The sequence below is a fragment of the Cervus canadensis genome, chromosome 15 (genome assembly GCF_019320065.1).
Source record: "Cervus canadensis isolate Bull #8, Minnesota chromosome 15, ASM1932006v1, whole genome shotgun sequence".
Classification (NCBI taxonomy): domain Eukaryota; kingdom Metazoa; phylum Chordata; class Mammalia; order Artiodactyla; family Cervidae; genus Cervus; species Cervus canadensis.
Genome location: NC_057400.1, coordinates 41,284,018 through 41,311,360, shown reverse-complemented (window position 1 = coordinate 41,311,360; position 27,343 = coordinate 41,284,018). Strand labels below are relative to the sequence as shown.

Sequence of the window (27,343 nt, the reverse complement as noted above, 5' to 3'; positions counted from 1 at the left end):
AGTGTCTTTTGCAGAGCAAAAAAATTTAATTTTAATGAAGTCTAACTTATCCAGCCCTGCTTTTGAGCAAATTGAAAGAGCTACTTTGACTATTTCTAATTTAAATAGTAGAATTTAATAATATACTCAGAATCTAAAACTGAATTCATGAGCATTTTGAAATATAAAAGTGCTAAACATTTTAAATAAAGAAAGAAGAAATTAAACATATCCATTTCTTAACTATATATTTTTATCTTTCCACTCCCATAATGTTGGAGTCATGAAGAGAAGTGGCTACATACTTCTCCAGTGGCTGAAATATGCATAAATGCTGGGCTAAATGGATGAGTTTTGTGCTAAAATGGTGTCAAACATTTTCCTTTTTTATAATGATTTTTTCAAAATTTATTTTTGGCTATGCTGGGCCTTCGTTGCTGCGTGGGCTTTTCTCTAGTTGTGGAGAGTGGGGGCTCCTCTCTAGTTGTGGTGCTTGGATTTTCATCATGGTGGCTTCTCTTGTTGCAGGGCTCTAGGGCACATGGGCTTCAGTAGCTGTAGCTCCTGGGCTCTAGAGCACAGGCTCAATAGTTGGGGCACATAGGCTTAGTTACTCTGCAGCATGTGGAGTCTTCCCGGACCAGGGGTGGAATCCGTGTCCCCTGTATTGGCAGGTGGATTCTTTACCACTGAGCCACCAGGGAAGCCTGATGATAAACTCGTTAAATATAATGTTTTATTAAGGTTAGGAATTTGAGGAATAACCCTTTAAAAATGATGTAATTTCACTCTAATTTTCCTTATATTATTATGTACCTAAGGTTAGCAAGCAAGTATTGGAGGGTAGGATGAAATGAAAATGACAACTGCAGGCTTATTAAAACCATTTCAGAACCTGTTTTCAAAACTGCTGAATATTTTATTGAGAGTTCTGAATATCAATCCAGAAACAAGGAAAGCTGCCAGTATAAATACTACTACAACTTGGAATGTCAGGTATGCATCGATGAGCTCAGTCAAATCTTTGATGTGAAATATCACTATTAATAGAATCTGGTTGACTTCTGATTTAGGATGACATCTGGACTAGCTGTGTTTGTCTCAGACTCTCTGAATTAAATACCTTATGAAAAATCAGAAAAATATGAGAACTCATAATAACATTAAAAGGCAGGATTGATGACCAGACCCACTGCACATGGCTGAGAAACTATACCCAGTACAGGACCCTCAATTGAAATAGGCACTCACTTGGCAAGCTTTGCTTACTTTGGGACTTAAGTCTTCCAAAGTAGATGTTGACAGGCATCCTCTGACAGAATTTGACAAGATTTTTCACCATTTTCAAGAACCATGGGGCCAAAATGGACATGAAGCTTCATAGTTTGAAGGTGAGCAAACTTGTGACTTTAAGGATAGTAAGCAAGCTATCTGCCTCATAGCACCTTCTAGTGAAATGGACAGTACTAACTCCACTACTGTGTGTTACCTCAAATACTAGTTGTTGTTTTTTTTTTTTTACATCTTGTTGCCCCATCATTCCCCATTAGTACTTCTTTTTATTATCTATTGATAGTTTGGACCTCTGGTTTGGAGAATACCAACATGATTCCAATAGGTGTAGACACATGTGATATTCTGTATCTCAGGATATGTGAAGCAAATAATGGAAGGGCCTGGGCAGACAGACCGGTGTGTTTGACCCTCTGGGAGTTTAATTTTCATACATGGTGCCAGTCAAGGAAAAGATGAATGATTTTTTTTCTAATTTAACCAGGAATTCTCTTCTTCATATTAAAATAACTCGGCAATAAGGGTGAGGAATCTCACCTCAGGCCAGTACTCATGGTGAGAACTTGCTAAATGTTAGCTTTAGATTCAAAAGTTAGATATGAGCTATGCATGTCTTTATGTCTCCCAGCTCAAGACCTATGCTGAGGAGCTAGTAGAAACCAGGCAGATAATGAGAAGAACCAAATAAAATCCACACATCTGGTTATAAGGGCTACAAAAAACTTGGAATGAGTTTAATACAAGATAAGCTTGTATTAATAAGTGTAATACAAGATAAAGCATCCTTTTGAAAAGATTGTGTTGCATAAAGGAAGAAGAACTAAGTCCCCCCAAATTTTGGGAAAGTGAACACTTTAGAAAATGGTTTGCCATAACCATAAGTAAATGGAAAGAATTGGATTTGTATTCTCTGTGACACAGAACTTGAAATCTAAGACATGATATTAGACTAAGATAAGAAGGGAGAAATAACAAAGATGGGTAAGTTAAGGCTGTAAGGACACAGAACATGCAATTTCAAAATCTGAATATTTATTTGAACATAAGAAAAGGAATCATATTACAGAATGTTAAATCAATGATTAGAGGAAAGATAATGAAGTGAAAAAGAGAAAGTGTCAGTTGCTCAGTCATGTCCGACTCTTTCTGATCCCATGGACAGAAGCCAGTCTTCTCTGTCCCTGGAATTCTCCAGGCAAGAATGCTGGAGTGGGTAGCCATTCCTTTCTCCAGGGAATTTTCCCAACCCAGGGATTGAACCTGGGTCTACCCACATTGCAGGAGGATTCTTTACCATCTGAGCTACCAGGGAAAGGATAAATGGATGGAAACAATTAAATGGAATTAATAATAATGGAGAGAGAGTGCTCCATCTTCTGAAAAAGAAATCTGAGGAAATGGAACAAAAATAACAGCTAAAGATATATCAGAATATATCTGAAGTAATACTTTGATATAAGGCAATCAGAGATGAAAAAACCTCAGTGAGTTTTGAAACATAGCAATAAAAAGAGATCAAACATTTTGATCTATCCGGAGAAAAATTTTACTATTCAATGATATATCTACTCATTCATTAATTCAGGAACTATTTTGTGAGTGCTTGCTATATGCTAAAAGTTAGGGTCACAAGGACTACCAAACACAGTTCTACCTAAAAAAGAATTTAGTGTCTTTTGTGGAGGATATGCATGTAAGAAACAGGCAATTGCTACACAATGTGGTATTATAACATTACAATGGGGTAAGAATAGGGTGCTCAAAAAACATTGGAGAGAGGGGATGAGGGAAAGTTTTCTCAGTCTCAAGTATGGAAACAGTTCAATAAAAATCCAGAGAAGAGACTTCTCTGGTGGTCCAGTGGCTAAGATTCCCCACTTCCAATGAAAGAGGCCCAGGTTCAATTCTTGGTCAGGGAACTAGATCCCACATTCCACAACTAAGATCCCACATACTGCAGCTAAGATAGTGCAGCTAAAAGAAAAAAAGAATTCAGAAAAAAGAAGCTCCTTTCAAAGGAAGAAAAAGAAAAATAGACTTATCTTCAACATTAAACTTCAGAAGCTGAATAGAATAACATATACAGTAGCCTGAAATAGATTTGACTTACAAAGTTTATACCCACACAAATTATCATTTGCATAGGAAAGGAAAACTTAGACATTCTTAGATACCTCATAGTTCAGAAATATATCACCTCTGTACCGAAATAATTGAACATATACTTTAGTAAGTCAGGAAGGAAATCAAAGTACAAGAACTAAGAAAGATGAAATTCTGATATAAAAGAAATACCTATAAATATTTGAAATAATTTAAATATTGGATGAGGCAAAAATATAATGAGAATATTAAAAGTGATCTTTAAGACATACAGTCTAAGTATAAATAAATAATTTAGTAATAATGTGTTCTGAACTTCCTGATTATACCAATAAGATCTCAAGTGGTTGGAAAAGAGGTGGTAGGAAGGAGAAAGTTCTAATTTCCTCATTTTCTTATTTTCTATTTGTGAAAACAAGGAAATGATAGGTTTTCATTCTAACAATGACGTAATTGAACATATACTATTTTATGTTTTTTTAAAAAACATGAAGGTAAATAATACAAATAGAATAAAAAATTATTTGTTTATTTTTTCATGTTTGTTTATTTATTTTTTTTGCCACATCTCATGGCTCATGAGTTCTTAGTTCCTTACCAGGAATTGAACCCAGACCCTCGGCAGTGAAAGCATAGAATCCTAACCACTGCCCCCCCAGGTAATTCCTTATTTTTTCATGTTCCTCAACAGAGGAACAAAGAAAGGAAAACATTGCTCAGATAACAAAGATGTAAAACTCTCATCCCAGTGGTTTATCAATCATCCATTAAGGAGCTCTTGTGAGCATTCCTCTACAACATTAAAAAAATTTTTTTTTGGCTGCACCACATGGCATGTGGGATCTTATTTCCCCAACCAGGGATCAGACCCATGCCCCCTGCAATCAAAGCTCAGAGTCTTAATCACTGGACTGGCAGGAAAGTCTGAGTTTTTTTTTTTTTTTTGCAAGCATATACTGTGTGCTTGGGCTTCTCTTGTGGCCCAGCTGGTAGAGAATCCGCCTGCAATGCGGGAGACCTGGGTTCGATCCCTGGGTTGGGAAGATCTCCTGGAGAAGGGAACAGCTGCCCACTCCAGTATTCTGGCCTGGAGAATTCCGTAGACTGTATACTCCATGGAGTCGCAAAGAGTCAGACACAACTGGGTGACTTTGACTTTCACTCTGTCCTCATTGTCATCCTCTGTCCTCACCACCACATTGTTTCTATTGACACTCTTTGTTCAGACCATCATCAAATTCATATTTACCATGTTTTTCTTCTAACTTTCCCCCTAACTTTCTCTTTTGGAAAATTCTAATTTTTTTTTCTTTTTTAAATTTTTAATTGGAGGATAATTGCTTTACAATATTGTGTTAGTTTCTGCCATATATCAACATGAATCAGCCATCGGTATACATATGTTCCTTCCTCGCACCTCCCACCCCATCCCACCCCTCTAGGTTGTCACAGAGCACTCAGTTTGAGTTCCCTGAGTCTGACAACAAATTCTCACTGGCTATCTGTTTTACATATGGTGGTGGATGTGTTTCAATGTGACTCTTTCAATTCATCCCTCTCTCTCCTTCCCTGAGTGTGTCCACAAGTCTGTCCTCTGTGTCTGTGTGAAGATTCAGACTTACTTCGTTCTGTATGATAGGCTCTAGATTCATCCACCTCTTTAGAACAGGCCCAAATGCATTCCTTTTTATGGCTGAGTAAGGAAAGTTATGACCAACCTAGATAGCATATTAAAAAGCAGAGACATTATTTTGCCAACAAAGGTCTGTCTAGTCAAGGCTATGGTTTTTCCAGTGGTCATGTGTGGATGTGAGAGTTGGACTGTGAAGAAAGCTGAGTGCTGAAGAATTGATGCTTTTGAACTGTGGTGTTGGAGAAGACTCTTGAGAGTCCCTTGGACTGCAAGGAGATCCAACCAGTCCATCCTAAAGGAGGTCAGTCCTGGGTGTTCATTGGAAGGACTGATACTGAAGCTGAAACTCCAATACTTTGGCCACCTCATGCGAAGAGTTGACTCATTGTAAAAGACCCTGATGCTGGGAGGGACTGGGGGCAGGAGGAGAAGGGGACAACAGAGGATGAGATGGTTGGATGGCATCACCAACTCGATGGACATGAGGCTGGGTAAACTCCGGGAGTTGGTGATAGACAGGGAGGCCTGGCGCACTGCGATTCATGGGGTCGCAGAGAGTCGGACACGATTGAGCGACTGAACTGAACTGAATAATCATGTATATGCAGTGGAATATTATATATGTAACTTCTTTATCCATTCATCTTTTGATGGACATTTAGGTTGTTTTCATGTCCTAGCTATTGTAAAAAAAACAAAAAGTGCTGCAATGAACATTGGAGTATGTGTATTTTTTTCAATTATGGCTTCTTCAGGGTATATGTCCAGTAATGGTATTGTTGGGTCATATGGTAGTTTACTCCTAGTTTTTTAAGGATTCTCCATACTGTCAAATTTGATTATGCTCCTTTAGCACCTAAGGTCACTTCCTATTAACCTTAGGATAAAATCCAAACTCTAAACATAGTATGAGGTTTCTTCTTACTTCTCTATAGACTCATATCCTGCCTCTTCTGGCTTTTTTCAATACCTCAAATGTTCCCTGTTTTGTTCTTTTCAGACAGAATAGTTCTGTCCTGTTTGCTAGTGTGTTTTCTTCATCACAGAACCTGTTTCCTTCACATTTTGCTTGGTCTGTTAAGGCCTCAGCTGAATGGTCTGAGTTAAAGCAAGGCCCCCACTTCACTTCTCTTCCAGGTTAGAACTATGGGCTCATATTTCACCCTATCTGTTTCCCTTTATGATATGCACTGCACTTTAAATTCTAAGACATATATTTAGATGTTTTTGACGTTAGAGTGACTATTACAACTGATATTAAAGAAACTTGCAATACCATTCTGAGGCCTAAATGGCCATTGCCCTTACTAAGGCAAACTCAAGCTGATGTAGGCTAATGCAAACAGACTACAAATGAGAGTTCTCATTAAAATTGCCTCATTCATATGTTGGTATTGCCATTCACTAACCACATGACTTTACCAACCCTGAGCTTCAGTTTCTTCTCCTGTCAAGTATAAATGATAATATTACTGGCCTCAAATGTTGTGTCTATATGTGTGCGTGTACAGTGAGATAATATATGAAGAGGACCTGAATTATAGGAGGAACTCAGTAAATATTAGCTAATACAGTTGATAGTTGAACAACCAGAAGGTTGGGACACCAACCCCCCTAAGGAGTTGAAAATACACATATAACTTTATAGTCAGCCCTCCGTATCCATGGTTCTGTAGCCGCAGATTCAACCAACTACAAATCATGTAGGACTGTGGTGGTGGTAGTTGGTGGTTTAGTCACTAAGTTGTGTCCGATTCTTGTGACCCCATGGACTGTAGTCCGCCAAGTTCCTCTGTCCATGGGACTTCCCAGGTGAGAATCCTGGAGTGGGTTGCCATTTCCAGCTCCAGGGGATTTTCCTGACCCAGGGACTGAACCCAGATCTCCTGCATTGCAGGCAGTCTCCTGTTTTGCAGGTAGATTTTTTACCCACTGAGCCACCAGAGAAGCAGTACTGTAGTACACGTTTGTAAAAAAAAATCCATGTATTAGTGGCCCACCAGTTCAAACCCATGTTGAACAGATAATATCTGTAACTTAAGTAGCTGGCTCCACATGCAGTTGATTTTTAATTTAAGTAAGTAGTCAGAATTACCATTTAAAAAGTCTTTAAAAGTTTACCTTAAGGAAATGTAGAGATTGTACTTAGTAGAAAAATATCTTACTTTAAATCAGTTGTCTCACATATGCCCAAAGAGTTAAAGGAAACCATGGGCAAACAACCAAAGGAAGTCAGAAAATGGTATATAAACAAAATAAGATTATCAGTAACAGGATAAAAAATTGTAAAAAGAAACCAAATAGAAATTTTGGAGCTGAACAATACAATAAGTGAAATGGAAAATTCACTAGTGGAGTTTGAAGACAGATTTGAGCAGGCAGAATAAGTTTGTAAATGTGATGATAAGATAATTGGAACTATCCAGATAGAAGGACAGAAAAAAAAAGAAAGAATAAAGAAAAGGGCATACAGTCTAAGAGACCTATGAAACATCATCTTGCAAACCAAAATATACATTATGGAAGTTCTGAAGGAAAGGTGAGAGTAAAGGAGCAGAAAATAAATTTAAAGAAATAATGGCTGAAAACTTCCTGATATGTTGAAAGACTGAATCTGCACATTCAAGCAGTTCAATGAACTCAAGTAGGCTAAACTCATAGATTCACCCTGAGATACATTATAATCAAAGTGTTGAATGCCAAAGACAATAATGAGAGAATCTTGAAAGCAGCAAGAGAGAAGCAACTCTTTATATACAAGGATCCTCTGTAAGATTAACAGCCAATTTCACTTTGGAATCATGGAGGCCAGAAGGCGGTGGGATGACATACTTAAAATGCTGGGGGAAAAAATAGGTGTCAATAAGAAATTCTGTATCTGGCAAAACCATTTTTCAAAAATGAAAGAGAAATTATGACATTCTGAGATACAAAAAAAAAAAAAAAGCTGAGAAAGTTTGTTGCTAACAGATTTACCCTTAAAGGAATTATAGAGGGTCCTTCAGATAAAATGGAGAAGGAAATGGCAACCACTCCAGTAATCTTGCCTGGAGAATTCCATGGACAGAGAAACCTGGCTGGCTACAGTCCATGGGGTTGCAGAGTCAGGCATGACTGAGCAACTATCACTCAGATAAAAGGGTCATTAGACAATAATTCAGAGCAACACAAAGAAATACACTTTGGTTAAGGCAACTATCTAGGTAGCTAGAAAGACTGTCATGATTTTGTTTTTGGTTTGTAACTTTTAATTTCCTACATATTTAAAAGAAAATGCTTAAAAATAATTTATCAATCTATGTTAATAGGCACACAATATATAAAGATGAAATTTGTGATTACAAGAATGTAGAAGAGGGAAATAAACTGTATAGGAGTAGAACTTTATATATTATTAAGGCTAAGCTGGTATTAACTCAAATTAGATTGTTATGAATATTTCAAATTATAATCCCCATGATAACTACTATGACAATATCTGAAAAATTACATAAAAGAAAATGAGAAGGGAATAATATGGTACACATAAAAGAATCAAACACAAAAGAAGGCAGTAGTGGAGGAAGTGAAGACCAGAAAAATGGTATAAAGTATATAGAAATCAAATAATAAAAATGCAGAAGTAAACCCTTACTTATCAGTAATTCCTTAACTGTTAATAGATTAACCTCTCAATCAAAAGGCAGAGTTTTGTGGAGTGGATAATATAACAAGGTCAAGCAATATACTCTCTATAATAGACTTGCTTTAGATCCATAGACACAAGTATGTTGAAAATAAAATAACAGAAAATAATTTTTCATGCAAATAGTGGAAGAGAGATGGGGTGACTAAATTGATATCAAACAAAATAGATTAAGTTAAAAACTGTTACTAGAGACAAAAGAGAGAGCTTATGTATGACAAAAGTGTCATTTATCAAGAAGACAACAATTACACACATATACACATCAAACAATAGAGCCCCCCCGCCAAGTATATGATGCAAATAATGATAGAACTTAAGGGAGAAATAGAGAGTACTACACTAACAGTTGGAGACTTCACTACATCATTTTTAATAATGGATAGAAAAGCAGAAGACCAAAAAGGATATAGTAGACTTGAAAAATAACATAAATAATATATTTAACAGATATATATATAGAATATTCTACCCAGCAGCAGCAAAGTACATATTCTTCTGAAGTGGATATAGAACCTTCTCCCAGACAGATCAAATGTTAGGCCACAAAAAACCTCAGTATATTTAAAAAGATTGAAATCATGCAAAGTATATTCTCCAACCAAATGAAATGAAGCTGGAAATCAATAACAGAAAGAAAAATGAAAAATCCACAAATATGGAAGTCAACCACAACATTTTTAAATAACCAATAAGTTAAAAAAGGAAATCACGTTAAAATCATGAGTTAAAAAAGGAAATTAGAGATGGGGGAAAAAAAATTAAATCATACCAAAACTTATAGGATGCAGTGAAAGCAGTGCTCAGAGGGAAATTAATAGAAGTAAATGTCTACGCTAAAACAGAAGAGAGATCTTAAATCAATAACCTAACTTTACAGCTCAAGGACGTAGAGAAAAAGAGCAAACTAAATCCAAAGACAGAAGAAGGAAGGAAATAATAAAGATTGGAGCAGAGATGAATGAAATAAAGAATAGAAAATAATATCAATGAAGTCAAAGTCAGTTCTTTGAAAAGATCAAAAAAAAAAAATAGAAGAAACTTTAGCTAGACTTAAGAAAAGGGCAAAGAATAACAAGTAACTAAAATCAGAAATGAAATGGGGACATTACCATACCAAGTAGGAAAAAAAAAATAGAAAAAAAACCAATTATTTATAAAAGAATAGTGTGAATAACCACACACCAAAATATTAGATAATCTAGATGAAATGTATAAATTCCTAGAAACACAAAATACCAAAACTGAATCTAGAAAAAAAAAAAAAACTGAATAGATTTATATTAAGTACATTGACTCAGTAACCAAAAACCTCCCAACAAAGCACTTCAGAACCAAATGGCTTCACCAGTGAATTCTACTGAACACTTAGAGACGAATGAATACCAATCCTTCCCAAACGCTTAAGAAAATAGAGGAGGAGGGAATACTTCCCAACTCATTCTATGAGGCCAGCATTACTGAGATACCAAAGCCAGACAAAGATACTACAAGAAAAGAAAACTAAAAACAAGTGTTTTTCATGGATGCGGCTGCTGCTGCTGCTGCTGCTAAGTCGCTTCAGTCGTGTCCGACTCTGTGCGACCCCATAGATGGCAGCCCACCAGGCTCCCCCTGTCCCTAGAATTCTCCAGGCAAGAAAACTGGAGTGGGTTCTTTATGGATGAAGATGCAACAATTCTCCACAAAATACTTGCAAACTGAATTTAGTAGCATATTAAGTGGATTATACATCATGATCAAGTGTGATTTATCCCTGGAATGAAAGAGAGGTTAAACATAAGAAAATCATTCAAATGCACAATTACACTGTGAGGCATATACTTAAAAGAACTGAATTAGGTACTCAAACAATGCAAATGCACAGTCATAGCAGCATTGTTTACAACAGCCAAAAAGGGAAAACAGTTCAGCTACCCTGTCCATCAATAGATGAATGGATTAATAATAATAATTAGTTATAATTATTAGTTATAATAATAATATTATAACACAATTAATAAATTGTGTATAATACACATTACATAGATGTATCTTGAAAACTTTATGCCAGGTGAAAAAAGTCAGACAGAAAAAGTCACATATGTGATTTCACTTACATGAAATATGCAGAATAGCTATATTCTCATATAGACAGAATACAGACTGGTCGTCCCTAGGGACTGAAGAGAGCAGGAAAGCAGAGCAGCTGTTTAGTGGGTACAGGGTTTCCTTTTGGGGTAACAAAAATGCTTTGAAACTAGATAGATGTGGTGGTTGCGCAAGACTGTGAGTGGACAAATACCACTGAATTGTTCACTTTACAGTGTTTAATTTTGCTCTGTGAATTTTACCTCAATTTTTTAAAAGGAAAAAAATAAGGAAATTTAAATAAACTATAAACTGAGTTAATAAGAATGTACCAATATTGTTCCTCAATTGTCACAAATGTACCATACATTAATATGTTAATAATAGGGGAAACTATGTGTCTTGGGGACCAGGGGGAAGGATGGGGAAGAGGCAGGGCTGTACACGGAACTCTCTGTAGGGTTTGTTCACTTTTTCTCTAAATCTAAAACTGTTCTAAAAAAATCTATTAGCTAAAGAAAAAAGCCCTTTGTTTTCCTAAATAACTCTGGGATCAGAGAGGAAATAAAATGGCAGTTAAAAAACAAAATAATAATGTGAAATTGACATAGCAAACGTGTTTAAGAATTGTTAAAATGGTATTCAGAAAATTCTTAGCCTTAAATACTTTGATTCCAAAATAAGAAAGAATACAAGTAAATGAACTAAGCATCCGACTCTAAAACTGAGGAAAGGAAAAGTAAAATAGTCTAAAAAGAGGGAAGGGCAGTAAGAAAATAGAATAAAGATAAAGGCAAAAATTAATTATTTAAAAAACAGCTAACCATAAAAGTGGTACATCCAAGAGATTCACACTTTGACATGTCATATCAGGGAAAAGAGAGAGAAAAGATAAATGGACAAAGTTAGTAATGAAAATGGGTATCCATATGGTTATGAAGATGATTAGAAATACAATACTTAGCATAATAATACATTTGAAAACTTTAATAAAACTTTACTTAAACATAAAAAACCTAAACTGTGTGAAAAATAAGCATAAAACTTGAATAGATCAATAACAATAGAAAATATTGAAAAGCTTTTAAAGAATTACTTCCAAAAATGTGTGCCAAGGACAAATGTGCTAAGATTTTCTCTTTAAACATCTCAAGGAGCCGCTAAGTCCCATGAAACTTTTTTAGAACATGGAAATGTTTTGTAGTTTTATCAGAAAATAAAAATGCAGATTAACTTCACTTATAAATAGGAATGCAAAAACTCTCAATAAATTATAGGCATTTCTTTTTCAGTATGTATTTTGTTAATATAAACTGGTGTAAGGTAAATCAATTTGGACACACATTTTGCCCACCACTGTTGGCTAAACTGTGGCCTGCAGATAGCACTGCTAAAATAGAGAGAAAGCTTTTTGCACAATGTGTAGGAGCAGCTGCTTTGTTTGAGTAATGGTTGCTCTGCCTTGATAGGGTTCCTTGGCTATGCCACATTGTTTTCATTCTTTTCTGTTAATTTGAGTTGTGAACTGAATTGTGAAGCCAAAATAATAGAGGAGAGGCGTAAAGCATGTGGACTGAAGAGAAAATGAGGAAATGTGTAGGTTTGGTTTGTTTTTTTTTATCAGCCAATTTATTATCTAGAGTGATAACAAAATACACTATATAATTATAAACCTACTTTTATTACTGTGGGAAGATTTTTATAACATGTACTTTAAAAAATGCAATTACTGTATCATACTGTATCACTGAACAGGACCCATATAGTTTAAAAGTAGAAACACTGTATGGTTGTCTCTAATGATATAAAAAATATAATGAATATAGTTTAACATGAAGTCTTGATTCACTTTTAGCAAATTAGGGTTAGGAGTATATTTGGTAGTTATTTGGTTTTTATGATTAAGGTGTTTATCTCAAACCAATAGCCAACGTCATTCTTAATGTTAACCACTAGGGAAATTCCCACCGAGATCAGACCATGATGAGGTTGGCTGCTCTCTCCTGTTATTAAACACTGTTCTAGAAGTTCTGGCCAATGTTACCATCAGAAGAAAAAAAGAAGACAACGTTATGTTTTTCCTATCTGGGCATTGCATATGAATTACCCAAATAATTTAGAATAAGTAAAATAATGCAATGACTGGATGCAAGATAAAATTATTATATCAAGGACTTTCCTAAATGTCAGCAGTATTTAGTTAGAAAATACAATGGAAAGAATGTCCTTATCAAGATTGCATTCCTATTACCCTCCTGAAGAAGATAAAATACATTGGAATACATTTTATAATAAACAATCTGTTTCCTGAGGCCTTAACACATGGAAAGAAAAAATGTTTGCAGACAGGAAATTTCTTTCCCATTAAGAATGATTGTTTTCTTCAAATTAGTGCATAAGTTTCATGAAATTCCAACCAACACTTTTGGGGAGAAATTTTAGAGATTTCTTTGAATCTTCCAGTTGGCCAGCTCTTTCACTGTCACAGGTGTTTAAGAGAAATAATTGGACATTGCTTTAGTTGACTGCTAGCAGGAACTTCAGTCAGGTTAGACCTGGAATACAGTCCCAGGTCCTCGTCCTGCATGGGGGCAGATAAATGTGAGCACCTGTGCCCAGGTGGAAGCGAGCCCTGGAGGGAGTGAGGAGATGGGGTGGGCAAGTAAGGACAAGGAAGACCTAGGAATGAATTACAAGTTTCTGTAAATGACTTGGCTTTCCTGTGACCTTGGCCCAGTATTGATTGCCCTTCCCCCGAAACCCCATCTTTTTGCAGTTTGGATAAGATATCTCAAAATATTTTTCAATATTGTAAGAAGGCAGGGCAGTGGTGACAGAGAGCCAGAAAAAAAGAAGTGATGGGGATTTATGGTTAAGCCCTGGCTCTGCCCTGGCTCTGCTAGTTACTCGAAGGCAATGGCAACCCACTCCAGTACTCTTGCCTGGAAAATCCCATGGATGGTGGAGCCTGGTAGGCTGCAGTCCATGGGGTCGCTAGGATTCGGACATGGCTGAGTGACTTCACTTTCACTTTACATTTTCATGCATTGGAGAAGGAAATGGCAACCCACTCCAATGTTCTTGCCTGGAGAATCCCAGGGACGAGGGAGCCTGGTGGGCTTCTGTCTATGGGGTCGCACAGAGTCGGACACAACTGAAGCGACTTAGCAGCAGCAGCTGCTAGTTACTATTTGGAAGGTCCTGTGATCATTTTCCCTCTGGCAGACACAATAAATGGCAGGTGTTTATATAACAGTAGTGATGATCCTTGTAGTTTCACCTTTTTGGAACAATCAACTTATTCTTAAGAATACACTACATAATCTTTAATATTCACTTCTTGTGAAAATAAAGGCCAATTGATAATAAAATAAGACTGGATTGCTATTATAGTATGAATTTAAATGTTTGAAGATAGGTAATGCAAAGTTTTCTATTAATATAAAGAAAATACTGTAAAGAAATATTTATAAACATATTTCTTAGAAGATGGAAATGAACACACTGAATCAGGTCAGAATTGATCTTTAAAAATTTAACCAGAAAAGTATGAATATATATATAATATTTACTTTTCAACCTAATAAGCTATATACAACTTAACTTATGCCAAATAGATACCTTTTAAGTTTTACGTTATAGAAACCACTCACTGGAGAAGGCTGTATTCCAGACATAAACTTTAAAAAAGCATTTCAAATAGAGACATAAGTTTTATCTTAAAAGTTGGGACAGTAGCAAAAGGATCACAGTTTTTAAAAATTTCTCATAATCTTGGCCAGGGACCATATTTTTTAAAAGGCTGAATTTCCAACTATGGCAGTGAACAAAAGACATTATTGAATCACATCATAAATTACTCATTTAACAGAATCAATTGTAGAGCAAATCTGCAACACAGCAGTTTAAGATATCCAGGCTACCTTGCTAGTTTGTGAATAGGTAGGAACTACTAAAGTTCTGATTACCTCTTCTGCAGGTTACAAGATTTCCTTCGTAGACTACTGCTCTTTAAAGAAGTAGACAGTTAGAGTCTGGAAGTTTTATCTGCAGGCTCTCATAGTGCCGCTTAAACTGTCCTGAGATCTCCCTTGTGTTAAACTGGGAACTTCCACTGAGAAATCCCCCAAATTGAAGACTTCCTTTTTTGTAACTATCAACAGCCAATCGTGGCAAGATATTGAAATGAAGCAAAGGCTACCAGAAATGTCTGTAAACCACCGTGACTGTAACTTTGACTTCCTTTTGAAGCGAAGATACTTTACTTGAAGAGCTAGGACATTTTAACAAAAATCCAGAAATTGTAAATCCCAAAATACATTTGGATTAAGCACATTTTCATGTCAGAAAATTTTAAAGAAACCTTATTTGATAAATGGCTTTTTAAGGTTTTAGGAAGTCACTTTTGGACCTAAGCAGTATAATTATAAATAGCAGGTAAAGACAAGATTTTAGTATAGCTGTCTTTGCTTCATGGCCTACAGAGGTCACTAGGATGAAGCCTCATAATAATAAAGTTTATGCTGGAGTCCAGAGTCCGACCACAATTTTCTGCTTTCTTAAAGAGTTTTCCTCCCAGGGAATTAAGATTCGCTCTTCTATGGATAAGTGTATGTGCCAGAACACTGGGGAAGTGCTTTACAAACATATAGATTCTTCTCAGGCTACTTGGAGAAAAACATCAAGTTCTACATGCAAATAGAAGGCAGCATATGCACCCCAGATATTTTTCTTTGTTGTAAAATTTCAAAGCTGGTGTCCTTAGACACCATCTGTTCCATTTCCTTTTTATTACAGATGAGGAAACAGGAGAGGGCAAATGCTCAAAGTCACCAAGAAGGTTAGAGGCAGCACTCAAATTAAAATCTGTTTTTTGAATCTGAGTGTATTTTTCTCAGCGTAGCAGGTTATTAAACAAGAAAAGGACTGTGGCAATGGAACCCTTTCCTCGTTCAACTCCTGCATTTTGTGGATGAGAACTCTGAGATCTTACTCAAAGTTTCCCAGTCAGTAAAAGACTAGAATTTAGAACTTCAGATTCTCAGTCTAGTTTCTTTTCCACCTTAAAACACCACCCTCTCTTAAGTATCAATTAAGCCTGAGATATTTCTACTCCTGAAGAAATTATTGTATAAAAAGGAAATAATTCTGAATTAATCTAAAATGATGAACAAGATTATGATTAAAAACATTCCATTTACTTATCTAACATATAAGGAAGTATTAATACCTTTAGCACCTTACATTGTCTAATTAGCTTACAGATATAAACCTCAAACTCTCTTGTGTGTAATGGGAAAACAAAGCCTATCTAATACTGTAAATATAGCCAACAAAAAAGTGAACTAGCCATTGGTGAAAGGAAAACTTTTCTCTCAAGAATTTACTTTTTTGAGTTGGATATTAAAAACATAAGTTTTGTTTGTTTGTTTTTAAATTGCTGTTGATGCTTTAACTGGGAAATGCCCCAATAATCCCTCCATTCTAGGCCCCTTCCCTCTTCCTTTTTTTTTTTTTTCACTTTGGTATATGAGCTTGGTTTGAGCCAAAGTCACAGCAGAACCAGCTAATCCTGGGTAATCGGTCTCAACTTGATGGAGCACTGTTTGCAAGAAGGCCCTGAGGCCAAGACAAAGAAGACAAAGAAGACAAAGAGACTCTTTTGGAGGAAATTTTGGCTGTGTGTGTGGAATGTAGAACCTATGCTGGTTCTGGCTCTAGGCAAAACATGCGAAGCAGATGGAAGTTTTTGTTGTCTCTAGTGGTTCCTTTTCCTATTCCCGCCCCCTCCTGTTTTCCTCTCACTGACTAGAGCGGACAGAAATACAGTGATTTCTGCAGGGGAGGAAGCAGCAAATTGGTCTGGAGAGACAAGAGAGCCAAGCTGGTATTGACAAGGGTTAGAGTATTATGGTTAGGACTGGAGGGGACTCAGTGGGCGGGGAGCTCCAAGCCCAAATTAGGGGTTGGGAGTCACAAGTGAGTTTCCCATTCAGGCAGAGGTGAACAACCAACAGTTTGCTAATCAAAGAATGAAGAGATTGCCACCATAGAACGACAAGGTTCCCTAGGCAGGTCTGGGTGAAAGGCCTCCTGAAGAAGAGTTCCTGGAAAGCAGAGTCTACCCTGGAGGAGGTGGAAGGCACAAAAGCTGGTTTTCCTCATTGCTGACCGGGATTTAGAGATAGGCTTCTTCCTTCAGGAGGGGGACCCAGCTGCCTGTAACTCTGGCCAAGGAGATAGGCAGCCAGGCTGCACGGGTAGGTGTTTAATTGGGAAACGTGGTGACAAAGACACCTGCAGTACAAATCCATGTTCCAGGCATGGTATTTGTGGGAGAAGCAGAATTTTCTAGCCTCTACTTGTTGGTGGGCTGATGCTCTGGGATTTCATTGGCCAATGGCCACAACAAGGCTGGCATTTGGGGGGGTGATGGATACTCTTTTTTCACTACCACCTCAATCTCTATAAACGGCACTAGGAGGAATGGTTGGTATGGATAATTTGCAACATAAAAATTTCTGCCAAGGTATTGCTCCAATAGGGATATGTACATTTTCTGTCATAGAGACTTATAGAATCAAAGTGCCATTAGAGTGAACAGGGGAAGGAGATTTGGTGGAAGTAGGGAGGAGGTAGTCATTCTAACTCAATAAACATATATTATCTATGAAGTGTTGGGTTCTATGCTGGGTGTAAAAATCATTAAAATGATTTTTCTTGCCTTGGAGGGGCTCATGATTTTAAGGGACAGACAGACAGCAAACAACATTTTCCTCCGCCCATTGCCAAAGATGACAGCAGAGATACATACAAGGTGCTGTGTGGGCAGAGAGGCAGTTCTCAGAGCTAGAGCGACTCATGAGAAGATGCCCGCCTAGACATCCAGGAACTGAGCAAGCAAAAGATCAAGGGTTAAAAGTCAATTTTGTACCTTTTGCATATTCTTAGTAAGTTCATTCTGATTTCCCTTAGGCTAGCCTTGTGGCTTTTTGCTCATTTCTATAGATTTATAAGTAAAAATTTCCTAAAATCTTAATTTGGCTTTTAACATTCTAAAGGATTGTTTACAGTCTTGATGAAAGATAGACACTATTTTAGTGTTTTGGGTAACTGTTGTTACAAACCAAAGCTGCGAGGTGCCCAGAGAGCCTGAGCATTTAAGAAGTATGTTAGGCCAGTTATTTTAAGACTAGGAATAAAAGTAGGACTCTACCTTTCCCAGTACTCTGCCATCCTCATTGTATGATGGCTACATATTTTTGGCTATCAAAAGAAAGAGGACACTTCGTTATGTAGGAAGAAATAAAGGTTGATAAAACTAAAATCCAAAAATATCCTGATAAACTCATGTTGTAGGCTGATGCCTTATGAACTATAACAGGGGTAACTATAAAGTTGTCTAGTTACTAGTTTTACTTACAGACTACATTACTCTACAACCATCCACCATCCTATAAACAAACAAAAAACAGGAAAAAATTTCATATGGTCAGAAAGGGACGATGAGATGCAATTTGTAGCAGTCATACAAAAAAAGACTTAAGACTTTCACCTGAGGTAGATATAGGGGGATGCTAATAAAATTCCAAAATGAATAGGACCTTTGAATTCCCTCTAGAATGAGGGAAGCACTAGTTCTTCTTCCAGACCCATCTTTCCAGGTGTCACTCTTTAACAAGACCATAGATAAACTAGTTATAAACTCATCCATGTTACATATATGTGATTGCAGGAATGGAAGATGTTTAGCTTATAGAAAGGAAATAACAGCATTTAAACATCAATTATATTCTTCTGTAGAGTTCCAAGGTAAACCTCAAGGTAAGTAGGAGACAAAAGGAAGACAATTTTGCTTCACTGTAGAAAGATCAAGTAAGAAAAATAGTAAGTTACCTTGGGAGATAATGAGTTCCATGGTCTGGGGAAAAATCAACATGGGATAAATGACCGCTGCTTGGGAAGATTGAAAGGTTATAAAAAGTCTCAGCTAAGATAAAATGACTAATACCTACATAGCATTTCCTGTGGTCCTAGCACAATTCTAAGTGATTTACATGTATTACCTCATTTAATTCTTTGAAGTACCCTACGAAGATGGCGCTCTTTTATAGCTACAAAAACTGAGGCATAAAGAGAGGTAACTAATTTATCCAAGTGCACATAGCTAGTAAGTGTAAACCTCTGCCTACAATGCAGGAGACTCCGGTTCAGATTCCCAGGTCAGGAAGATCTGCTGGAAAAGGGATAGGCTACCCACTCCAGCATTCTTGTGCTTCCCTTGCGGCTCAGCTGGTAAAGAATCCGCCTGCAATGCGGATTGCATTGCAACCCAACCTGGGTTGGGAAAGATCCCCTGGAGAAGGTAAAGGCTACCCACTCCAGAATTCTGGCCTGGAGAATTCCATGGACTGTATAATCTATGGGGTTGCAAAGAGTCGGACAAGACTTAGCGACTTTCACTTTCACTTTCTGACATTTGTCTCTAAAGTCCGTGTTCTTAACAACTTCACTGTCGTGCATCTGGGATGTCCATTACAGTGTATTTTATTGAATAGATTCCTTCAGTCACTGAGAGCACGAAATCTTAGAGGCAGAAAGAAATTCAGATGTGTTCTCCACCACTTTTTATTTCTTCTCACATCCGATTTGAAAGCTTCCAGCCTGCCAGGAAGTTAACAAACTGAGCGTATGTCACCTCTGATCCCTGCCTGATATCTACCAGTTTGGTCTTAGGATGGGCATGTAAGGATGATATTACTAGAGACAGCAAAAGGAGTGTGGGGCAGGAGTAGGGATCATGGGGAGAAGTGGAGGAGGTTTTAGGCTTGCTGCTTTTTCTCAAGTGTCAATTTTAGAGCAGCCTTGGAGCAGATTCAATACCATTAGTTAAGGAAGATGACAGTGCACATTTTGTTTCTGCAGATTTACTTAGCCTTCAATTTTTTTCTCTTCTAATCTGTTATGGATTGCTCAGTAAGTCTCATAAAAAAATCCGTGATACTTCCTACCAGATACAAGGTGAATGATCTAAGTCTCCATAAAAAATCTCTATAAATTGACAGAATTTCATCAGGGAATGAAGGTACCTCATCACAGAAAGGTTTGTTTCAGTATTATACATTCTACTTTCTCTTTTAGTGGCCAATGTAGCAATATATTTAGTTTATTGCCAACTGGTCCTTTCATTTTGATCTATGTACTGGGATTTCTCTTGTCTGAGGTTAATGAGAATCACCAACCAAAAGAATGAGTCTCACAGGCACTTTCTATCAAGCTGAGAAACCCAGAAAATGGTTTAGGTATTAGAACAGAGAAATTAGAAATTATTTGGATTCTTTATGAAGGTCCAGAATTTATAAATGGTGGAAAGCAAATTTTGCACTACCTGAGACATATTTATTTTGGATTTATAAATTTATGAAATTGAAATTGCTCTGAGGTGCTTAATGTGCATCAATAATTTTCTATGCAAGCATACAGCACAGTAATTTAGTCCTGATATAGTTTCTAACATTAGCAGGATTAATAGTTCCAACTTGTAATTCTATATAAATGAGGAGATAAAAAAAACATTTTACCCCATCTATAACCTCTAAGACATGATGGCAGTGAGAAAAGAAAAGAGGGAGAGACAGGAAGGATAATCCATAAACTCTGGATTTTTCTATGGCTTTAATAAAATAAGTCAGGCTTTCAAAGATCTGACCTTTGAAAATGGTTTAGCTTGATTCCAGGGGGTTGTTGGGAGGATTAACTAGCTGAATCTTGCAAAGAGATTTCATGATTTCTTGTGTGTTATTTATTCTTTGGTTTACCAGTTAAGTTCCTTTTTAATTTGATCATATTTGGAGAGATTCCAGAAACATGATAAAAAATTTAATAAACATGGGTTCCAAGTAAAATCACAAGCTATTGTTTGAGGAGGAAAAATTGAGGTCGTACTAGAAGTGTAGGAGTAATTGTGTGTGTATATGTGTATATGCTGTTTTTTAGATAACCTAGTTGTAGCCCTCTACTTCAAAGGGGAAACTGAGATTCAGATTGACTTTTTCAATACAAAGCAGCTGATTGATAGTGTTGACAGCTTTCCTATCTTTAAGAATTAGAGATTCTAGATCCCATGCACCTGATCATCCTTGACTTTATAATATTTGGATGCTGTTCAGGTTTGGAAGCTGAGTGGAGGTGACTAGAGAACTTTAGATTACTCTGTAAGCAAAAGGCCTATGTGCTTTGTCTCTTTTCATTGGCTTTCAGGCTTTGAATGGGAAAAATCACTGCTTTATTGAGAGGTAGTCTAGCAGAAGGGTTAGGCACACAGTTCCTGGAAACTTATTGTCTAGGTTCCAAATCCTAACTCCATTCTTGGATAGCTCCTTGCCTAAATCTTATGGTAGTTTTGAGGACTGAATGAGTATATCTAGAGAATTTAACCACTTAGCACATGATGAGACTATGTGAGATTTTTGTTGTTGTTTATTCATAGTCTCTATAAAATCACAATGTGAATTTAAACGAGCTTTACAGGAAAACTAGACAGAGGCAAATTAAATTATTTAAGCAAGATCTTTTTATATCTCTGTGTAGCATCCATATTGTCTTTTCTTTTTCCCCCTTATAGTCTATGTACAGTTTGGGAAAACTCCACCCTTGATTCCATGGGTAAGCTGCTGCTGCTGCTGCTGCTGCTAAGTCGCTTCAGTCGTGTCCGACTCTGTGCAACCCCATAGACGGCAGCCCACCCGGCTCCCCTGTCTCTGGGATTCTCCAGGCAAGAACACTGGAGTGGGTTGCCAGTTCCTTCTCTAATGCAAGAAAGTGAAAAGTGAAAGTGAAGCCGCTCAGTCGAGTCCAACTCTTAGAGACCCCGTGGATATGGGTAAACTAGGATTGTCTTAAATCAGTCAGCATATAACATTTCCCTGAACTTTGCTATTGTGGTGAGCAGATCTATTGGTGAGAGCTATTAAGTGACTCAAGTCAATCTAATCTGAGTGAGTTCCAGAGCTCTGGTCTGGAATACAGAGTTTACTTTCCTTTATCTCTTGACTTCCCTATTATGTAGCACTTTTAAAAATTGTTTAAGCTAATTTGAGTTGGCTTTTCTGTTACTGGTAACCAAAATCTTCTTGCTATGATACTCATTGAAGTAAAAAAAGAAATCATGAGTAACAGCAATAGCCATCAAAAAAAAAAAAGACTTTTGGAGAAGTTGCTATGCGGCAAGCACTGTCCTAGGTACTGATCTTTATAATAACTCCGTGAGACAGTCATGAATCTCACGAGTCAGAGTGAAACTCTGAACATCATGTACAAAGTATCATGACTGTAGGCCTTATGTTTCCAGCAGATCTGTTTGTGGCGTGTTTTGTACTAATATTTTTGCAGAAAACAAATGTAAAAGTCTAACTAGTTTGGCTTCCTTTTCCTTGATCCCTCAGATGATTTTTAAAAATAAGTACAGGACATGATCATTTGGGCACAACAATACTGAAACTTGACAATTGATTAGGGCCCTTGTGTATTTAGGTTTGAATTTTTAATTTTGTTTGTTTATTTTGCTTTGTTTTATTGCAGGCTTAATATGAGAGTTTTTTTCTAAGATTTGAATGTTCATTGTTTTTTTTTCTGTCTCATTTATTATAATCAAGGTATTATGTTCATTTGCAACAGATTGCTGTGGCAGAAAGTCAAACTGTCTGATTCTTTGCATTCTTTGAGTTTTTAAACAAATGCTTTGATAGTTTATTCTTCAGAAATGAAGATTTTTTTTCCTCCCCCTTCTTATATCAGTGAGAAGCCAATAGAGGAAACAGATACCACAGAGTAATTTAAACAGGAAAAATTTTATATAAAGAATTAGCAATTGTAACAGATGGTGATTTATAAAGGGTAAAGATAACTCAAAAGAATAGCCTAGGGTTCATGGAGGGTATCCAAAGAGGGAGCAAATGTGGAAAATATTCCTCTTCCCCAAGGCTGAGATTAAGGCCACATTGGAAAAGGTATGGCTGTGGACCACTGGATTGCAGAGAATTTTGCAATCCAGTTGCCCAGATTAGGATTGATCTATGAATACTGGACAAGCAGGAACCACTCTTCCAAAGTGCAGATGGGCTTCTGGGATGGGCTTCTGCAGATGATTTCTGGGATGCCTATGAGACTCATTAAGAAGCTGTCAATCAGGATGCGGCTGAAACTTGATGAGAAGCTGTCTGTACATGTGCCAGAGTAACTTGATGGAGATGAGTGCCACTGGTTGAACGTCAAACCTGAAGCTGGCAGCAATGAGCTGGGAACAGGAAGAAGCAAGTGGAAAGTACCAGAATCAGTAGGAGAAGCCCTGTTCTTCTCATAGTGTCTCTCCAGTTCTCTACACTGACAAAGCTTGACATCACGCTTATTGAAAGAAGAAATATTCCAACATTTCAACTCCATTTAATAGGGCATACAACAAAGAGTGGTTTTGGAACTGGGAGGAAATATACAGTTTCAGCTGGAAACTTTTGAATGTAGGGGATTTGTTTTCATTTTAGCCTGTTATGACAATGTTCAACAGTAGCTTTTATTGAACTATATTATCTATATTACTTGAAGATAAATATAACAAGTTTTAGCTCTAAAATGTTTTCTCAGCTCCCCACTGAAGCCTTGGGGCTCCCCAAATTCTCCTTTACTGGTGTCCAAAATAGGCTAGACCTTTACTTGTAAAAGAAATCTTTTACCCCAATTAAAATGTAGTTCATAAAGGAGAACCATTATACTGTTATGGGCCATTAAACCTTGGGGTAACTGAAGACTCTAATGATGACTATTGATAAGGGAAATGAGAAATTTTTGAGGAACTAGGATGGGGGTGGTCAATGAAGAGGAATGTGGGCTAAGAATGAAGAGGTTAGGAGTACCAAAGAGTTTTATCCATTTCTCAGTTTTGTCTAACCTGATGACATAGAGAAGGAGCAGGAGATAAATTCTTAAGGACAAATGGGATTTAGCAGTGAATACAGTTACTGGGAATGTTGTATATGGTAGGGTGGCTTAGATATCTTTGAAGTGAAATAATGAATAACTGAACTGTAGTGGAAGATGGAAAGTAGTGGATGAAGGGAAGGGTGATCTATGATGTCTAAAATGACATCTGGCTCTAACACATCAATATTTTATCATTCTGTTTCTTGTCATCATTGAAACTTCTAACACAGAACTTGTTTATGAGGGGATAGGACATAGGAGAAAATTAAGAAGCAAAGACGGTGGAGCACAGGTAAAGGTGGGGAGTGAAAATGTGAACAAGGATGGTTGAGTGCAGGTGGGCTGCAGAGATGGGCTCTTACCCAGTGTGCAAGGCTGAGGTGGGGATTCTTGAGAAGAAAAATGAAGTTATCCAACTTGAAACAAACATAGTTAATTTAGTATTTAATGACACATTCATTGTGAACATTCTGTTCTTGAATTAGAAATCTTTTTTGTTTTCCCTATGCTGAAACTTTCCCCTATCATTAGGGAGACTTTCCTGTCTCTGGAACTTTTCTAAGCACTGAAATTCTGAAACACACAGTTTAGCTATATCTTATATATTCTTTTACTGTTCTAGAATTATTCCATGTATTTTGAGAGTGGAAGCCATGATTTGCACATAATTTGTACCCTCACAGTACCCAAAAGTCCTATGAGGTTAATTATACATTTGAGTTAATGATATATCCAAAGGAAGAATTTCCTATTGGCATTACATGTTAAGAAAAACTTCCTATAGTAACAAGACTCTTATTCACAGAAAAAAGAGACTTAAAGGCTTTGGACATTCCCTCTTTTCTGGAATTGACTCATCTCAGCCACACTATTAAGTAGATTTTGTTCTCATTCTGCAGGTGAAAAAACAGAAATGGCAAGGTCACACAATTACCAAATAGAACCAGGGTTTGAATTGAGGCCTGTCTGATTCTGGATCCCAGCTCTTTCTACCATATGACATACTCTTTCTTGAGAAGAGAATCTATAATAATCAGAATAAGTGGAAAATTCACTTAGTTTAGGTGCACAACCTGAGTCTCCTCTAAAAGCAGAGAACGTTTCCATGGGGATTGGGTTTGTAGCTTTGAATGAAAGTGGTTGGAATGAAGTGGGGGCTTGTCAGGGAAGCTGCCTGCACAAGAACCAGTTTTCACCCAACCGGTAACCCAGCAGGCACGGGAATACTGGGCAAGGTTTATTCCCAGTCGAGTGCTCCTTGCCAGAGTTAGGGGGTCATGCTCTGGAAACAGGTGGAACCACAGCTAGAATAGCTTTGGAGTCTTGTAAATTTCTGAGGCTAAATGTACCTTGGATATTTATTTGTTGGGATTTCCCATTATGTTTTAAAAATTTCTGTCATCTAGAGGAGACATCTTTTTTATATACCATTCTCTTCTGAATCTTCAGAGGAAATGGTTATTTAATGGCTGAAAGCTCTGAGTAGAAGTTATTTTGTACTAGTTTGTGGGATACAGAGAGGTATAAAACATTATAATCTAATGAAGAGAAGAAGGCCAGAGGTAAGGAAGTCAGTTAGGAATGATGCTTTGACTGTAAAATTGGCCGAATGTGGGGACTGATTGTGGAAAACCAAGGAAAAGCAGTTGTTGACGATGCTACTGGATCTGTAAGTAGATGACTGGAAAGTTGGTAATGCCTGTGACTGAGAGAAACTGCTGTGCCAGACAACATTCTAGATACTGTATGCAAATCTCTCATTTCACTGAAACTTTGTAGTCACCCTAGGACCTAGATGAAGGATGTAGAGAGAATGGGACTATGGTGGTGAGGAGATGTTCAGTTTTATGGAAGTTGATATTCAGGGGCAATCGAGCCTCTGTGTGGAGATAAATTCAGTTCAGTTCAGTCACTCAGTCATGTCCAACTCTTTGCAACCCCATGGACTGCAGCATGCAAGGCTTCCCTGTCCATCACCAACTCCTGGAGCTTACTCAAACTCATGTCCATCAAGTCAGTGATGCCATCCAACCATCTCATCCTCTGTCATCTCCTTCTTCTCCTGTCTTCAGTCTTTTCCAGCATCAGGGTCTTTTCAGATGAGTCAGTTCTTCGCATCAGGTGGCCAAAGTATTGGAGTTTCAGCTTCATCATCAGTCCTTTCAGTGAATATTCAGAACTGATTTCCTTTAGGATTGACTGGTTGGATCTCCTTGCAGTCCAAGGGACTCTCAAGAGTCTTCTCCAACACCACAGTTCAAAAACATCAATTCTTCAGCACTCAGCTTTCTTTATAGTTCAACTCTCACATCCATACATACTACTGGAAAAACCATAGCTTTGACTAGATGGACCTTTGTTGGCAAAGTAATATCTCTGCTTTTTAGTATGCTGTCTCGGTTGGTCTTAGCTTTTCTTCCAAGGGGTAAGCATCTTTCAATTTCATGGCTGCCATCACCATCTGCAGTGATTTTGGAGCCCAAGAAAATAGAGTCTGTCACTGTTTCCATTGTTTCCCCATATATTTGCTATGAAGTGATGGGACTGGATGCCATGATAAATTAGCAAGGATTTAAGTCCACCCATTAAATATTAAGGTGATAAATCCTATCAAAATCTGAGGAGACTAATTGAAGCTCTGTATCTCAACCATTATTTCCCTTTTCCCCCATAAGTTCACTGAGAAATAATGGGCATACATCACTGTTTACGTTTAAGGTGTATGGTATAATGGTTTGATTTACAAATATTGTGAAATAATTACCATACTAGGTTTAGTTAGCATCCATCATTTCTTATAGACACAACAAAAATAAAAGGTAAAAAATTCCTTGTGATTATAACTCTTAGGATCTATTCTCCTCACTTTCCTAGATGTCATGTAGCAGAGTTAACTATGGTCATCATGTTGGACATTACATCTCTAGCACTTATTTATAACTGGAAGTTTGTATCTTCTGACCACCTTCCTTGAACTCCTTTTCCTCCCACACTCTATCTCTGGTAACCACAAACCTAATTTCTTTTTCAATGAATTTGGTGAGTTGGTTTGTTTCTTTGTTTTATATTAGATTCCACATGTAAGTGAGATCTTATTCCTTCTTTGTCTTATTTCACCAAGTATAATGACTTCAAGGTCTATCCATGCTTATGGATGGCAACAAATGGTAGGATTTCCTTGTGCTTTTGTATGGGTGAATAATATTCATATTATTATATATATATGCATGTATCTCACAACTTCTTTATTCATCCATAGATGGACACTTAGGTGGCTTCTGTGTCTTGGCTATTATAAATAATACTACTATGAATATGGTGATGCAGATATAGTTTTGAGTTAGTGTTTTCATTTCCTTTAGGTATATTCCCAGAAGTAGAATTGCTGGATCATACAGTAGCTCTATTTTTAATTTTTTTATGAACCTCCATACTGTTTTCCATGGTGGCTGTGCCAATTTACAATTCCACTAATATTGCAAAAGTGTTCCCTTCTTTCTAAATGCACACCAGTATTTATCCTTTGTCTTTTTGTTATCATTTCCTTTTGAAATTTTTCAGTAAATGATTACTCTCTGAACAATTCCTTCCCCCACATTCCCCAA

General features: G+C 37.1%; 1 protein-coding gene and 1 long non-coding RNA gene across 2 annotated transcripts in view; one reads left to right on the top strand and one right to left on the bottom strand.

Annotated features, from left to right (window-relative positions):
* Positions 1-14,847, bottom strand: part of TANK (TRAF family member associated NFKB activator) — a 94,588-nt gene extending 79,741 nt beyond the window's left edge. The window contains exon 1 of the mRNA XM_043487734.1: positions 14,732-14,847. The gene's annotated coding sequence lies outside the window, so the exon portion shown is untranslated. The remainder of the gene's footprint in view (positions 1-14,731) is intronic.
* LOC122453651 overlaps positions 1-27,343 on the top strand; it is a 40,828-nt gene that overhangs the window by 3,095 nt on the left and 10,390 nt on the right. The gene's annotated exons all lie outside the window — the stretch shown is intronic.